This window comes from Pongo abelii, chromosome 1 (assembly GCF_028885655.2).
Source record: "Pongo abelii isolate AG06213 chromosome 1, NHGRI_mPonAbe1-v2.0_pri, whole genome shotgun sequence".
Lineage (NCBI taxonomy): Eukaryota > Metazoa > Chordata > Mammalia > Primates > Hominidae > Pongo > Pongo abelii.
In genome coordinates, this window is record NC_071985.2 from 19,020,291 (window position 1) to 19,038,577 (window position 18,287).

Below are 18,287 nucleotides of genomic sequence, written 5' to 3' on the forward strand. Positions count from 1 at the left end.
GGCTCAGGGAGAATCTGTTCTTCACCTTTTCTCACTCCCAGGGGCTGCCGGCGTTTCCTGGTGTTCCTTAGTTTGCAGACACATCTCTCCAATCTGTGCCGCCATCTTCACATTCCCTTCTCTTCTCTGTGTGTAAAATCTCCCTCTGTCTTTCTCTTTTTGAGGCAGGGTCTTGCTCTGTCGCCCAGGCTGGAGGGCAATGGTTCAAACATGGCTCATTGCAGCCTCAACCTCCTGGTCTCAAGTGATCCTCCTGCCTCAGCCTCCTGAGTAGTAGGTACTACAGGAATGTGCCACCATACCTGGCTAATTTTTTAATTTTTAATTTTTTTGTGGAGAAGGGACCTCACTGTGTTAGATAGGCTAGTCTCGAACTCCTGGGCTCAAGTGATCTTCCTCCCTCAGCCTTCCAGAGTGCTGGGAGTGACAGGTGTGAGCCACAGTGCCCAGCCTGTCTCTCTTTTATAAGGACACTTATGGTTGGATTGAGAGCCCATTTGAATAATCCAGGATCATCTCTCCATGTCAAGATACTTAATAATAATTGCAAAGAATATTTTTCCTTATAAGGTAACATTTAAGGCTCTAGAAATTAGGACCTGTGATCTGAGAAACCAAAATAGACACCCCTTTATCAACTAAGACGACAGACCCTCAGGTTAAAGAAACAAAAGGTACCTAGGAGTTGAAGGTTCGGGGCTCAGCTGGCGTGGAAAATTTCTAAATTCTTATGGCTGCAAGGAAAACCACTGTCTTGCAAAACTCCCTAACAATAGAAGCTATCAGGCAAATGATCAGATCCTGCCTAACTCAGCTTTATACCCCAGACCACTACAACTCTGTTGGACTGAGAACCAGCCTTACAAATGCTCTTTTCTGATAGACACCTGCAGACTTGAAGCCAGTTTCAGCAGCTTACAGAGGCTGTGCACAAACTTTGTGTCATACAGTTCACCTTCTGACTTGAGCCAAATGCCACCTCATTTTAATGCTAAAACCTTGCCCAAAAATGAACATGGGATGTATGTTACATATATGGTTACCCATTGCACATGTGCTCAACTCCCCTCATAAACATGCATAGCTTCTCCCCCAAACCTGCTGAATATGTATAGTTTTTTGGTGTAATGCAGACCTTGTTAGGCATAAAACCCAGCCTTTCCCTTCCCCTCTGAAGAGAGCACCTTCAATCCACACTGGAGATGATCTCTTCCCGGTTTGCAAGCTGATGCTACCAATATAGCTCTCCTTCCTACTAGTTAGCCATTCTGATGGTCTTTTGGATAACAGATTTGACCTAACATCTTTGGTCAGGCCATTATTCAGCCTACCAGAGTCCTCCCTTGGGTCTCCAAAGATTCATGTCTGTTCCACATGCAAAATATATTTACCCCATTTCAACGTTCCCAAAAGTCTCAATCCACTACAATCAACTCAGGTCCAAAATCTCATCTAAATCTCATTAACTCAGAAATTCCAAATCACAGCATCTGATTAAGATATGGGTTAGACTCTGGATCTGATTCATCCTGGAAAAAAATTCCTTTCTATCTCTGGATCTGTGAAACTAGAAAATCAATTTATCCCAAAAGCAATGTTGGGACAGGTGTGGTATAACAGCAAAACAATGATAGACACTCCCATTCCAAAAGGGAACAGTGAAAGGAAGAAAGGAGTCACGAGTCTCACGCAATGAAGGACTCCAGCAGGGCAGGAGTTCCATTAGGGCAGGTTCCATTAGGGCTCGGGGCTGGCGATAACCGTCTGTGGCTTGGGCCTCCACCCTATGGGCTCATGGCTCCTATATGAGAGATTGGGACCTAACATCTTTGTGTGGCAATTATTCAGTCTACTATAAATATAGGTTGGTGCAAAAGTTATTAAACATAATGGCAAAAACCCCAATAACTTTTGTACCAACCTAATACTATCCAAGTGTCAGTTGATATTATTGTATCAACTGTATCGAAGTGTATCTATTTGTTTGCTTATTTTTGTAGAGATGAGGTCTTGTGTTGCCCAAGCTGGTCTTGAACTCCTGGCCTCAAGTGATCCTCTTGCCTCGGCCTCCCGAGTTGCTGCGATGACAGGCATGAGCCACCCCGCCCAGCCTCAGAGTGTATTTTTTTTTACTAACAGTATAACACTTTCAGCACAGTTGTATCTTAGCGATCCCCAAGACAAGTCCAACTGATGGGCATTGCTCAGGCCATCTGGCCCTCATGGAACTAAACTTTCTGGCTCCTTCTTTCTTTCTGGCCTGCAGGTCAGCTCTGGCTGATGCCTGGTGTGGGTGGGATTATGAACAGAGGCAGAGCTGATCTGAACTGGACCCACCATCTCTGGGCAGCCCTCCACAAGCCATTTCATTCCTTGAGCACATTGCAGCCTTTCCAGTCTCTCTCTAGTCCCCTCTCCCCGAATGCTTGGGAGCAGGATAAGGGATTGAAGGCTCCTGTCCTGAAGCTGTTTACCTATTTGCTCACAGCACCTGCCAGGCCACCGAGTCTGAGCAATTCTATGGTCATCCTGCCTTCTCCAAAGAGCAGGTTTTCCCATGGGGAGACACTACAGATTCTCACATGAATGACGTAGCTTTCCCGTGGGGAGACACTACGGATTCTCACATGAATGACGTCCCTGTCTGCTGCCTCTTGCATGGTCTTTGCCATAAAGTCTTTCCACAAATGATGGTTGGAAAGACCCAGACTTTGAAGAGGCCAGCATAGTCCCTGCAGAAGGAGGACAGAGGGAGGTTGACACGGGCCACCTGGTATGAAAGTTCCTGGGATCTATCTCCTTCCACGATGACAGCACCACAGCAAATCCAGCATCCTCAGGCTGAGAGGGTGATGGGGCTGGCGTCCATTCTCAGGCTGAGCTTCTCGTTTCCCTCCAGCTGCGTCCAGCTGCTCACTGACGCCCACCCGCTGGTTCCCCCTGTTCACTGACTCCTCCACCTCAAATCCCACCTGTTCTGGGTCCTCAGAGCCTCCCAGCCTGAATGCCAGTGTGTCCCAGTCTGGATGCCAGCATGCACGTGGTTTAATCCTGAGGGCAGTGAACATCTGTGTGTTTTCCTAACAGGACGATGCCTTCATACAAAGCTCTCAGGGAAAAGCATTGACAAGCTTATTGGAGGGGGCTCTTCATCTCCAGGATGGCAGCGTGACCCACCCGAAGAGTCCAGCCATGCATCGGGAGCACAGGTGCCTTCCACTAGAACGTGCTGCCTGGTCCACACATGGACATGGGTGCATCTGGCTCTCTGGGTCTCTGCCTTCTCTTGCTGCCTGTGAGGCCATCTTCTGATTCTCAGGGCAGTGTGAGGTTAGTTAGTAGCGGATGAGTCAAGTTAATGAAGCTTAATAATCAAGTTAATGAACTGTGGCTCTCCCCTCTGGGAGACACATTTTAGCAGGAGCCACCGCAGGACAAGTGATTTTAATAACACCACAGGTGGTGCCAGGAGGACAGGTGTGGACACGCTGAGAGAGGCTTTTCAAAATCTCTCCATTTCATTGCCCAGACAACAGCTCTTGGAAAGATCTGGCTTTGGACCCAGGCCGCTGACATGCAGGCTATGTCCATGAGCTTTCCCGTCTGCTCCTTGCTCTAAGGGTCTCTCCCATGGACACGTCAGAGAGGCCCTCCCTGGAATAATGCACTCCTGAGATGGCCTCACGATTTGGATTTGCTGCCTCTGGGACTAACTTGGCTAAAATTAAAACAAAAACAAAAACAAACAAACAAACAAAAAAACGTGTTTGGGGAGAAAACATCTGAGTTTTTAGAGCAAGAGAAGGAGAGAGAGGAAGGGAAAGAGAGAGGCAGGTTGAGAGAGAGAGGGAGGGAGAGAGAAAAAGAGAGGGAGAGGGAAAGAGAGAGGGAGCGGGAAAGAGAGGTTGAGAGAGAGAGAGAAGGGAAGGAGAGAGGCAGGTTGAGAGAGAGGGAGGGAGAAGGAAAGAGAGAGAGGTGGAGAGGGCAAGAGCCTGCAAGAGGCAATTAATGACAGTCAGTCAGGTATGTGAGACCCAAGCTGCCAGCCTGAGCTTCTCTTCTCCCAAAACGGCCATTATGAAAAGGGGCTTTTGACAGACAAGAGTGCCCATCACTCTGGCAGTTGTGCCCCAGCCCCCTCTCCGACCTCGCCTCGCCGGGATGCGGCATCCTTCTTAGGAGCCCTGCTATCCCTGGCAGCAGGAAGAGGACGTGGTGGACATTTCCTGATTCTACTCACCGGATGTGGCTAGAGCCCCAGGAACCTGTTTCCTCCCTTTCCTCACCTGCTTGGAGCATCCAAGGGCACAGGAATAGGGGACCTGAGGTCATGCTGTCATTCGAATCCAAGGGAGAGTGTGAGGAGCCGGGTGGCAGAGCAGCCCCCCCAGGGTGAGGGGCAGAGAACAGCCACCCTAGAGGAGGACCTGCCACTCCCCGCTTCACCGCTCGCCCCCTCACTGCTCCCCCCTTCACCACTCCCCCCAGGGAGCTGGCCCTATACCCAGCCACTTCCTTAAAGAGTTAGCACAAACAAAGCAATTAAGTGTTTGAAATTCTTCAAAAGGAAGAAATTGTACTAAGATGATTTCTTCCCTTTTTTACACACAGGGTCTCACTCTTTCGCTTAGGCTGGAGTGCAGTGGTACAGTCACAGCTCACTGCAGCCTCCAGCTCCTGGGCTCAAGCGATCCTCCCACCTCAGCCACCCAAGTAGCTGGGACCACAGGCGCACACCACCACACCTGGCTAATTTTTTTATTTTTTGTAGCAACAGGGTCTCACTATGTTGCCAAGGCTGGTCTCCAACTCCTGGGCTCAAGTGATCTTCCCGCCTCAGCCTCCCGAAGTGCTGGGACTATAGACGTGAGCTACTGCCCCAGGCCTAAAATGATTCCTTAAACACACTTCTTAGTTCTGTTTCCTGGCCCTTCAGGTGAGGTGGAAAAGGGTGGCCCAGCCTATCATTTTATTCATCACCCAAATCTTTCATCCAGGAGAAGAAGAACAGAGAGGGTAGAGGGCTGTGTTTAGGCGGGTTACATGCAGACCTGTTTCTAAAGTGCAGAGAGGGAGCCGGCGCCTCAGCCCCAAGCTCAGTGATTCTACTTTCTGGGTAACTGCGCAGATCAAGACCTGATTCTTCACCTCCATGAGCTCTCACTGTCTGCATTTGAATACTCTCTGCAACCCTTATTCATTTTGTTACCTACTTTGATTTTTAAAATGTCTGTCACTCAAAGTCCTCTGAACTAAAAAATTCCAAATTGAAACTACGAGGTGCAGACCCATGATATTAAAGCCCTTCAAGCAGCGGAAGGGAGAATGGTTTTCTGACGAAACAGGTCACGGTAGAGGGGAGTGACAGAATCTCACCACCCCACCGCTCTAACTATGTGAATTTCCTTTCTTTTGTTTCTTCTTTTCTTTTTTTTTTTTTTTTTTTTTGAGACAGAGTCTTGCTCTGTTGCTCAGGCTGTGCTCTGGAGTGCAGTGGCGCGATCTCGGCTCACTGCAAGCTCCGCCTCCTGGGTTCACACCATTCTCCGGCCTCAGCCTCCCGAGTAGCTGGGACTACAGGCGCCCGCCACCATGCCCGGCTAATTTTTTGTATTTTTAATAGAGATGGGGTTTCACCGTGTTAGCCAGGATGGTCTCGATCTCCTTACCTCATGATCCACCTGCCTCGGCCTCCCAAAGTGCTGGGATTACAGGCGTGGGCCACCGCGCGTGGCCAACTTTGTGAATTTCATTTCCCCATTTAACTGAGGAGGAAACTGAGCACAGAGAGCGGAGATGGTGAGACTGAGGTCGTGTAACAGGGTCCACATCTGAGCTATGAAGCATCCAAGGGCACAGGAATAGCGGACCTGAGGCCATGAACCAAGCAGTCCGGCCTCAGAATCACAACCTGAGCCCTACCCACTACCGCTTCTCCAGGCTGCCACGCAACTCAGTAATAACCCTTTGGTATGAAGTGTGGGCAATCCCTATTGTCTAAACTAGCCACAGCCTGAACTAAGTGCCTTGTGCCTCCTCAAAGTGTGGTTACCAGGCCAGCAGCATCAGCATCACCTGGGAGTCATTAGAACTATAAACTTCCACCAGGCACAGTGGCTCATGCCTGTAATCCCAACACTTTGGGAGGCCAAGGTGGGTGATTGCTTGAGACTAGGCATTTGAGACCATCCTGGGCAACATAGTGAAACCCAGTGTCTACAATAAATACAAAAAATTAGCCAGGCATGGTGTTGTGCGCCTGTAGTCCCAAGCTACCCAGGAGGCTGAGTTGGGTAGATTGCTTAAGCCTGGGAGTTCAAGGCTGCAGTGAGCTATGATTGACACCACTGCACTCCAGTGTGGGTGACTCTGTCTCTAAAAAAAAATGAAGATGAGGACAGGCATGGTGGCTTATGCCTGTAATCCCAGCACTTTGGGAGGCCGAGGCGGACAGATCACCTGAGGTCAGGAGTTCGAGACCAGCCTGGCTAACATGGTGAAACCCCATCTCTACTAAAATACAAAAATTAGGAGGGAGGAGCCAAGATGGCCGAATAGGAACAGCTCCGGTCTACAGCTCCCAGCGCGAGCGACGCAGAAGACGGGTGATTTCTGCATTTCCATCTGAGGTACCGTGTTCATCTCACTAGGGAGTGCCAGACAGTGGGCGCAGGTCAGTGGGTGAGCGCACCGTGCGCCAGCCGAAGCAGGGGCGAGGCATTGCCTCACTCGGGAAGCGCAAGGGGTCAGGGAGTTCCCCTTCCAGGGGTGACAGACGGCACCTGGAAAATCGGGCCACTCCCACCCGAATACTGTGCTTTTCTGACGGGCTTAGGAAACGGTGCCCCAGGAGAGTATAGCCCGCAACTGGCTCAGAGGGTCCTACGCCCACGGAGTCTTGCTGATTGCTAGCACAGCAGTCTGAGATCAAACAGCAAGTCGGCAGCGAGGCCGGGGGAGGGGCGCCTGCCATTGCCCAGGCTCGCTTAGGTAAACAAAGCAGCCTGGAAGCTTGAACTGGGTGGAGCCCACCACAGCTCAAGGAGGCCTGCCTGCCTCTGTAGGCTCCACCTCTGGAGGCAGGGCACAGACAAACAAAAAGACAGCAGTAACCTCTGCAGACTTAAATGTCCCTGTCTGACAGCTGTGAGAAGAGCAGTGGTTCTCCCAGCACGCAGCTGGAGATCTGAGAACAGGCTGACTGCCTCCTCAAGTGGGTCCCTGACCCCTGACCCCCGAGCAGCCTAACTGGGAGGCACCCCCCAGCAGGGGCAGACTGACACCTCACACGGCCGGCCAGGTACTCCAACAGACCTGCAGCTGAGGGTTCTGTCTGTTAGAAGGAAAACTAACAGAAAGGACATCCACACCAAAAACCCATCTGTACATCACCATCATCAAAGACCAAAAGTAGATAAAACCACAAAGATGGGGAAAAAACAGAGCAGAAAAACTGGAAACTCTAAAAACCAGAGTACCTCTCCTCCTCCAAAGGAACGCAGTTCCTCACCAGCAACAGAACAAAGCTGGACGGAGAATGACTTTGACGAGCTGAGAGAAGAAGGCTTCAGACGATCAAATTACTCTGAGCTACGGGAGGATATTCAAACCAAAGGCAAAGAAGTTGAAAACTTTGAAAAAAATTTAGAAGAATGCATAACTAGAATAACCAATACAGAGAAGTGCTTAAAGGAGCTGATGGAGCTGAAAACCAAGGCTCGAGAACTACGTGAAGAATGCAGAAGCCTCAGGAGCCGATGCGATCAAATGGAAGAAAGGGTATCAGCCCTGGAAGATGAAATGAATGAAATGAAGCGAGAAGGGAAGTTTAGAGAAAAAAGAATAAAAAGAAACAAGCAAAGCCTCCAAGAGATGTGGGACTATGTGAAAAGACCAAATCTACGTCTGATTGGTGTACCTGAAAGTGACGGGGAGAATGGAAACAAGTTGGAAAACACTCTGCAGGATATTATCCAGGAGAACTTCCCCAATCTAGCAAGGCAGGCCAACATTCAGATTCAGGAAATACAGAGAACGCCACAAAGATACTCCTCGAGAAGAGCAACTCCAAGACACATAATTGTCAGATTCACCAAAGTTGAAATGAAGGAAAAAATGTTAAGGGCAGCCAGAGGGAAAGGTCGGGTTACCATCAAAGGGAAGCCCATCAGACTAACAGCGGATCTCTCGGCAGAAACCCTACAAGCCAGAAGAGAGTGGGTGCCAATATTCAACATTCTTAAAGAAAAGAATTTTCAACCCAGAATTTCATATCCTGCCAAACTAAGCTTCATAAGTGAAGGAGAAATAAAATACTTTACAGACAAGCAAATGCTGAGAGATTTTGTCACCACCAGGCCTGCCCTAAAAGAGCTCCTGAAGGAAGCGCAAAACATGGAAACGCACAACCAGTACCAGCCACTGCAAAATCATACCGAAATGTAAAGACCATCGAGACTAGGAAGAGACTGCATCAACTAACGAGCAAAATATCCAGCTAACATCATAATGACAGGATCAAATTCACACATAACAATATTAACTTTAAGTGTAAATGGACTAAATGCTCCAATTAAAAGACACAGACTGGCAAATTGGATAAAGACTCAAGACCCATCAGTGTGCTGTATTCAGGAAACCCATCTCACATGCAGAGACACACATAGGCTCAAAATAAAAGGATGGAGGAAGATCTACCAAGCAAATGGAAAACAAAAAAAGGCAGGGGTTGCAATCCTAGTCTCTGATAAAACAGACTTTAAACCAACAAAGATCAAAAGAGACAAAGAAGGCCATTACATAATGGTAAAGGGATTAATTCAACAAGAAGAGCTAACTATCCTAAATATATACGCACCCAATACAGGAGCACCCAGCTTCATAAAGCAAGTCCTGAGTGACCTACAAAGAGACTTCGACTCCCACACATTAATAATGGGAGACTTTAACACCCCACTGTCAACATTAGACAGATCAATGAGACAGAAAGTCAACAAGGATACCCAGGAATTGAACTCAGCTCTGCACCAAGCGGACCTAATAGACATCTACAGAACTCTCCACCCCAAATCAACAGAATATACATTTTTTTCAGCACCACACCACACCTATTCCAAAATTGACCATATACTTGGAAGTAAAGCTCTCCTCAATAAATGTAAAAGAACAGAAATTGTAACAAACTGTCTCTCAGATCACAGTGCAATCAAGCTAGAACTCAGGATAAAGAATCTCACTCAAAACCGCTCAACTACGTGGAAACTGAACAACCTGCTCCTGAATGACTACTGGGTACATAACGAAATGAAGGCAGAAATAAAGATGTTCTTTGAAACCAACGAGAACCAAGACACAACATACCAGAATCTCTGGGATGCATTCAAAGCAGTGTGTAGAGGGAAATTTATAGCACTAAATGCCCACAAGAGAAAGCAGGAAGGATCCAAAATTGACACCCTAACATCACAATTAAAAGAACTAGAAAAGCAAGAGCAAACACATTCAAAAGCTAGCAGAAGGCAAGAAATAACTAAAATCAGAGCAGAACTGAAGGAAATAGAGACACAAAAAACCCTTCAAAAAATCAATGAATCCAGGAGCTGGTTTTTTGAAAGGATCAACAAAATTGATAGACCGCTAGCAAGATTAATAAAGAAAAAAAGAGAGAAGAATCAAATAGATGCAATAAAAAATGATAAAGGGGATATCACCACCGATCCCACAGAAATACAAACTACCATCAGAGAATACTACAAACACCTCTATGCAAATAAACTAGAAAATCTAGAAGAAATGGATAAATTCCTCAACACATACACCCTCCCAAGACTAAACCAGGAAGAAGTTGAATCTCTGAATAGACCAATAACAGGAGCTGAAATTGTGGCAATAATCAATAGCTTACCAACCAAAAAAAGTCCAGGACCAGATGGGTTCACAGCCGAATTCTACCAAAGGTACAAGGATGAGCTGGTACCATTCCTTCTGAAACTATTCCAATCAATAGAAAAAGAGGGAATCCTCCCTAACTCATTTTATGAGGCCAGCATCATCCTGATACCAAAGCCGGGCAGAGACACAACAAAAAAAGAGAATTTTAGACCAATATCCTTGATGAACATTGATGCAAAAATCCTCAATAAAATACTGGCAAACAGAATCCAGCAGCACATCAAAAAGCTTATCCACCATGATCAAGTGGGCTTCATCCCTGGGACGCAAGGCTGGTTCAATATACGCAAATCAATAAATGTAATCCAGCATATAAACAGAATCAAAGACAAAAACCACATGATTATCTCAATAGATGCAGAAAAGGCCTTTGACAAAATTCAACAACCCTTCATGCTAAAAACTCTCAATAAATTAGGAATTGATGGGACGTATCTCAAAATAATAAGAGCTATTTATGACAAACCCACAGCCAATATCATACTGAATGGGCAAAAACTGGAAGCATTCCCTTTGAAAACTGGCACAAGACAGGGATGCCCTCTCTCACCACTTCTATTCAACATAGTGTTGGAAGTTCTGGCCAGGGCAACTAGGCAGGAGAAGGAAATCAAGGGTATTCAATTAGGAAAAGAGGAAGTCAAATTGTCCCTGTTTGCAGATGACATGATAGTATATCTAGAAAACCCCATTGTCTCAGCCCAAAATCTCCTTAAGCTGATAAGCAACTTCAGCAAAGTCTCAGGATACAAAATCAATGTGCAAAAATCCCAAGCATTCTTATACATCAATAACAGACAGACAGAGAGCCAAATCATGAGTGAACTCCCATTCACAATTGCTTCAAAGAGAATAAAATACCTAGGAATCCAACTTACAAGGGATGTGAAAGACCTCTTCAAGGAGAACTACAAACCACTGCTCCAGGAAATAAAAGAGGATACAAACAAATGGAAGAACATTCCATGCTCATGGGTAGGAAGAATCAATATCATGAAAATGGCCATCCTTCCCAAGGTAATTTACAGATTCAATGCCATCCCCATCAAGCTACCAATGACTTTCTTCACAGAATTGGAAAAAACTACTTTAAAGTTCATATGGAACCAAAAAAGAGCCCGCATCGCCAAGTCAATCCTAAGCCAAAAGAACAAAGCTGGAGGCATCACACTACCTGACTTCAAACTATACTACAAGGCTACAGTAACCAAAACAGCATGGTACTGGTACCAAAACAGAGATATAGATCAATGGAACAGAACAGAGCCGTCAGAAATAATGCCACATATCTACAAGTATCTGATCTTTGACAAACCTGACAAAAATAAGAAATGGGGAAAGGATTCCCTATTTAATAAATGGTGCTGGGAAAACTGGCTAGCCATATGTAGAAAGCTGAAACTGGATCCCTTCCTTACACCTTATACAAAAATCAATTCAAGATGGATTAAAGACTTAAATGTTGACCTGAAACCATAAAAACCCTAGAAGAAAACCTAGGCATTACCATTCAGGACATAGGCATGGGCAAGGACTTCATGTCTAAAACACCAAAAGCAATGGCAACAAAAGCCAAAATTGACAAATGGGATCTAATTAAACTCAAGAGCTTCTGCACAGCAAAAGAAACTACCATCAGAGTGAACAGGCAACCTACAAAATGGGAGAAAATTTTCGCAACCTACTCATCTGACAAAGGGCTAATATCCAGAATCTACAATGAACTCCAACAAATTTATAAGAAAAAAACAAACAACCCCATCAAAAAGTGGGCGAAGGACATGAACAGACACTTCTCAAAAGAAGACATTTATGCAGCCAAAAAACACATGAAAAAATGCTCACCATCACTGGCCATCAGAGAAATGCAAATCAAAACCACAATGAGATACCATCTCACACCAGTTAGAATGGCAATCATTAAAAAGTCAGGAAACAACAAGTGCTGGAGAGGATGTGGAGAAATAGGAACACTTTTACACTGTTGGTGGGATTGTAAACTAGTTCAACCCTTGTGGAAGTCAGTGTGGCGATTCCTCAGGGATCTAGAACTAGAAATTCCATTCGACCCAGCCATCCCATTACTGGGTATATACCAAAAGGACTATAAATCATGCTGCTATAAAGACACATGCACACGTATGTTTATTGCCGCATTATTCACAATAGCAAAGACTTGGAACCAACCCAAATGTCCAACAATGATAGACTGGATTAAGAAAATGTGGCACATATACACCATGGAATACTATGCAGCCATAAAAAATGATGAGTTCATGTCCTTGGTAGGGACATGGATGAAATTGGAAATCATCATTCTCAGTAAACTATCGCAAGAACAAAAAACCAAACACCGCATATTCTCACTCATAGGTGGGAATTGAACAATGAGAACACATGGACACAGGAAGGGGAACATCACACTTCGGGGACTGTTGTGGGGTGGGGGGAGGGGGGAGGGATAGCATTGGGAGATATACCTAATGCTAGATGACGAGTTGGTGGGTGCAGCGCACTAGCATGGCACATGTATACATATGTAACTTACCTGCACATTGCGCACATGTACCATAAAACCTAAAGTATAATAATAATAATAATAATAATAAAGAAAATTCAAAAAAATCAAAAAAATAAAAAAATTAAAAAAAAATAAAATAAAAATAAAATAAAATAAAATACAAAAATTAGCTGGGCATGGTGGCGGGTGCCTATAATCCCAGCTACTCTGGAGGCTGAGGCATGAGAATCACTTGAACCTAGGAGGCAGAGGTTGCAGTGAGCCGAGATCGCACCACTGCACTCCAGCCTGGACAAGAGAGAAACTCCATCTCAAAAAGAAAGAAAGAAAGAAAAAAAATGAAGAAGGAGAAGAAGAAGGAGAAGAAAAGAAAGAAAAGAAACATGAATTCTCAAATCCCACTCCAGGCCTGCAGAATAAGAAACTTGGGGACTGGGCCCTGGGACTCTGTTTTAACAAGCCCTCCTGGACTCCGCTGTGCACTAAGGTTGGGGAAGCACTGGTTTGGTTTCCAACCCAGCTGTACTTTCTGAGCTTCTGGGGAGCTTTGCAAACACAGCAGAGCTTAGCTCCAGGGATTGCAGGATTGCATTGTTGTTGTTTCACTCCCAAGGTAATTGGAATATGCAGCAAGGTTTGAGAAGCACAAGTGTCGTACAAAGAACAGGGCTTTGAAGTTTGAGAGCTGGATTTAAATTCCTGTTCTGACATGACTCACATATGCCTTAAGCGTTCTAAGTCTTACTTGGTCCATCTGTTGAAAGGTGGAAGTGAGCCCTGAATGAGAAGCTGGCATCGTTTCTGGAGCACGGCAGGTGCCCAGTGAACATTAGCTCTCATCTTCTAAGCTCCCAGCACAAGCAAAGCCCCCCAGCTGATGCCAGAACACATGTTGGGAGTGTCGGAAGGAGGACCCAGATGCTGGGGAGCATGTCGTGGGATGGGACCTTAGAAGCCCTGTCCAGTGCTGAAAGCTGACCATATGGACACACAAGTGTGCACCCTGTGCCATGGGGTTTGGTGTGTGGGAACTGCGAGGGCTCCGGGCTGGTATGAGTCAGCTTGGGGCTGCCAGAACAAAACAGTGCAGGCTGGGGGGCTTGCACAACGCACAGCCCCGGATGCCGGAAGTCCAGGATCAAGGTGTCTGCAGGGTTGGTTGCTCCTGAAGCCTCTCCATGGCGTGGGACGGCTGTCTTCTCCCTGCGTCCGCACGTGGCCGCCCCTTTGTGTGCGTCTGTGTCATCATCTCTTATAAGCACAGCAGTCAGACTGGATCAGGGTCATCCTTATGACCTGCCCACCTCCCTAAGACCCCACCTCCTAATACCATTGCCTTGGGGGTTAGGATTTCAATGTATGAATTTTGGGGTGGAGGCGCACGGACATTGACATCTCCTGAATTGGCCTCTGGTTGGCCCCTTGTGTGACGGAATGAAATGAGTGCCACAGTGAAGCGCATGAGCAGGGCTGGTCCTGGTTGGTGTGCAGTTACCTGCGGGCCAAATTCTACATCTTCAGCTCTACAGTTGTGGGTTTCTCTCAAACATATGAAGTGCAGACAGCCTCAAAATCCCCAGTGCAGGGGGCTGGGGGAGTGGGGGGAAACAGTGGCTACCCACGCCACCCCTTAACTCGGCCCTCTGCCCTGGAGCCGGAAGCTTCCAGAGAGTTATCTGTCCCCTCGCTGTCCCATCAGCCCCAGCTTCTCAGGTCCTTCCCAGACGTCCCCACCTGAACCAGCAGCCACATACCCTGTCCTCCCCTGCTCCAGCCCCGTGTTCCTCACATGAGGAGGATGCGCCTCACCTGCTGGCATCGGACCAACTTCCTTGTTGCCAAAAATCCAGGTACCTCTTCCCAGAGCTCACTGCGCTCTGGCTCAGGCCGTGGGGCAGCCTCATTTGTCCCGTACCTTCCTTCCTTTCCTTCCAGCTGCGTCTGCCCAGCCAGCAGCGTCTTGCTCGGTCCTTTCCAGCCGGTGTGTGGATCTGTGTTTCCAGGCCCCTGTCCTCCCTCTCTCTGCCGTCCTCCTCTCTGGTGGTCTCTGACATCACTTCTAGGCTGTAAAAATGCAGGGCTAACACCTCCACCCTTATTTCCCGGGTCCCCGCGCCATCCCACATTCCCTGAAGACTTGGCAGATGTGGAAATCCCATTGGCTCCCCTGCTCCAGTCCCTTTCCTTCTGGACGGCCCCACAGACCTGCTGGGAAAGCTGGGGAGGCTCATGGGAGCCGGGCTGCAGCTCTGGGCTGGCCTGGATCAGGAGGCAAATTAAAAAAAAATTTTTTTGAGACAGGGTCTTGCTCCAGGCTGGAGTACGGTGGTGCAATTATGGCTCACTGCAGCCTCAAACTCCTGGGCTCAAGCCATCCTGATTAGCTCAAACACAGGGGTGCATCACCATGCCCAGCTTATTATTATTTTGTAGAGATGGGGGTCTCACTATGTTGCCCAGGCTGGTCTCAGACTCCTGGATTCAAGCAATCCTCCTGCCTTGGCCTCCTCAAGTGCTGGGATTGCAGGTGGAGCCACAATCCTGAGCTGGAGTCCAGGCCAAGCAGTCTCCGAGTGACGGTTTCGTGGCTGAGGCCATGCCCGCAGCAGCGCAGAAATGCCTTCGTCTTTCCACCTCAAGAGGCACTTTGTGAAGGTCCTCGCATTCTGTACTCTGGCTCCTTGCTTGCCGAGCAGTCTTCTGCTCATTTCCTTCCCATGCGGCTTCAATAGGGAGAGAAGCTGACCAGCAAAATCCCAGGCCCCTTGGCCCACGTGTCACAGATCAATGGGTGGGCGTTGTGAGGACGGCATGGCTTCCCTACAGCCTCTGAGTGGCTCAGCCTCACCCATCTGCCAGGGTACCCTCCAGCTGTGATTTCTCAATATAAATGCAAATCAAGTGACTGACTGTGAGTCTTCTGGCTCCAGCAGCGCCTGTCCTCAAGGGCAGTCTGTTCCCGTTTTTGCTCTTGGAATCAGGATTAGAGCTCTGGGAAGCTGCCTGGGCTCCGGAGAACACCCCTTTGACCCCGCAGCAGGGAGATGACAAAGTCACGGAGGTTCCGGGACAGTGGGGACCATGCATCTCACCGACATGGAGATGCTTAGAATTTAGGGGGTCCAGCAACTTAGATAGGAAAAATGACATTGTTATTTTCACAACCTCCAACTGAAATGGAACACTCTATAACGAATGTCGACAACAAAATAGGAACTTTGTCACTAATTAAAAAATCACAGATATTTTCATCACATTAATTACTGTAGCTTTTTCAAAACATTGTTTATGCTCATCACTACTTTAAATTATGGCAGCAATTAGACAGGAAGACTTGTTATTTAATGCATTAGGAAGCACATATTAGGAAAATATTTTGATAACTGTGTCTCGGTATAATTAGTCTTCTTTGTAATCCCATGTAATCAGTGTGTTTTATTCATTTGAACACCTTCTAAGAGGAGGCCCTGAGTTGATGGCTCACGCCGAAGGAGTCCATGGCATTAACAGGGTGAAAGGGCTCAACAGGGTCTGTGACTGCGTCTCTTAGGATGAAGGAATCCTGAGACCACACTGCCACCCCTGTCCATCTGCTGCTGCCAGAATTCTTCCAGTGATGGCAAGTGTGGTGGGCACTGGGCTGCTCAATGAGTAGTCATCCCTTCTCTGTCTTCCTTGCCAGCAAAACCCACTTCCATGACATGGGAGGAGGTGGGAGGTGACTGCTTCCCGGCTTCCCAAGGACCCGGCTCTGGGCAGTGGGACCCAGGAAGTCTAAGGGGTGGGGAGACTAAGGGGTGGGGTGGTCATTGGCAAAGGTGCATCTTCCCTAAGTCAAAAAACAAAGATGCACAGGAGACAGCATGCTCCAGGTCTGTTGAGTGATAAATGTTGGACGTTTATCCACTTCAAGTCTCATGTTGAACTTTGACCCTCAATGTTGGAGGTGAGGCGTGGTGGAAGTGTTTGGATTGTGGAGGGGGGGGTCCTCCTGAATGGCTTGGTGCCATTATCACAGCAGTGAGTGAGAACTGATTGTTGAAAAGAGCCTGGCTTCTCCCACCCTGCTCGCCATGCCATGCCTGCTCCCCTCTGCCTTCTACCACCAGTAGAAGCTTCCTGAGGCCTCCCCAGAAGCAGACGCTGGAGCCATGCTCCTCGTACGATCTGCAGAACCATGAGCCAAATAACCTACCATTTCCAATATTCCTTTACAGCAACGTGAACAGACGGAGACCCAAGCACCCACTATACTAAATGAACCACGATGGGAGGGGATGGAGGGGAGGGGTGCTCGGACAGGGAGCAGTTTGTCCACAGCAGTGTCAAGCCCCAGGATCAACGTGGAATCCCATCACCTTTGGATTTCTTGTTATACAAGACAATATCTCTTTCAGTCTAGCCTCCATTTAGGTGGGCTTTTTACGGAAGCTCTCCAATAGACAATTCTGCCAACTTCAGAGCAAGGAGGACAGTCTCGGGGAAACTCCACAGCGAGTGTGAATCAGCGGCTTCGGTGCCCCGCAAGGGTTCTTTCCACGCCCTTCAGGAGGCTGGCGCCTTGTTGAGACTGGATCTTTATTCCTGAAGAGGAGATCATGGCTACTGCTCTATGATGCTCCTTATAATTGCATCCAGGGTGTGGTTCAAATCTGACTCACCCGTGGGTGTCACCTGGGCTGAGGACCAAAAGGTCTTCTCTGTAGCCCCCTGTCCAGACCACCACAGCCTGGGGCCCCAGGAGCTCAAGCAGAAACTGCTGAGCGAACACTCCTCTTTACCTCTTTGGAACCCTAGGGGAGACACTAGCTTTTGGAAACAGGATGTGTTATTTGCAGGCACACACAATGCATAAAATCAAATACATATACATTGTATTAGGAGATTGCTGAGAAATAGGCAAGAACTGCTGAGAAGAGTTTTCTTTTCTCTTCTGTAGGTAAGTCCATGAACAGAAGAGTGTGTCAGAGGCATTTTATTTTTCTGGCTGAATATTCTTGACAATGTGAAGTTATACTGCAGAATCGAATCGCTGAGTTGGGTTGGATATTTCATTCTGAAAAGCATTGCAAGTCTGACCCTCTCTGCTCCAGTCAGGAACTCCTGTCATTCCCCACCCCCACAGCCTTCCCCAGCATTCACAATGCTCACACACGGGCCCACCTGCCAGTCTGTCCTCTTCCTCCTGGGCTGTGCCCATCAGGGGATCTTGCTGCTATGTCCTGGTGATGGGACTTCTCAGACGCTGCACCCCTGCCGGCAACGCTCTCCCTTGCCAAGTCCGAATCCCACAGAACCTTTGAGACAGCTCCAACAAGGGTGCAGCACCCCCCAGGCCGAGAGCCTGCATTTGGCTCCTCCTATTTGTCTCCATTTAATGTGTTTCCTCCTCACCCTAGGTCTTCTTTGGGACTATCAGCGCAACACAGTTTTTCAACAAATAGTTACCGAATAAATAAACCTCTCTCTGTTGCCAGAGCAGGAACCACACACGGGATCCCTAAGGGGCTCCAGTGGGTGCTACAAAACGATGCTGAGAGTTCCTTTAGTTTTCTCAGATGGCAGCAAGTTTTCGGTGTCCCAAATAATAGGGAAAGAAAATGGATTACATGTGGTCTCTAGAAGGTTTCAGACACTCATTTGGGCCAGTCCTGCCAGTGGCCCTACCTCACCCCAATGTCAATCAAAATTACTAAATAACTGGGCCAGGTGCAGTGGCTCATGCCTGTAATCCCAGCACTTTGGGAGGCCGAGGCGGGTGGATCACTTCAGGTCAGGAGTTTGAGACCAGCCTGGGCAACATGGTGAGACCCCC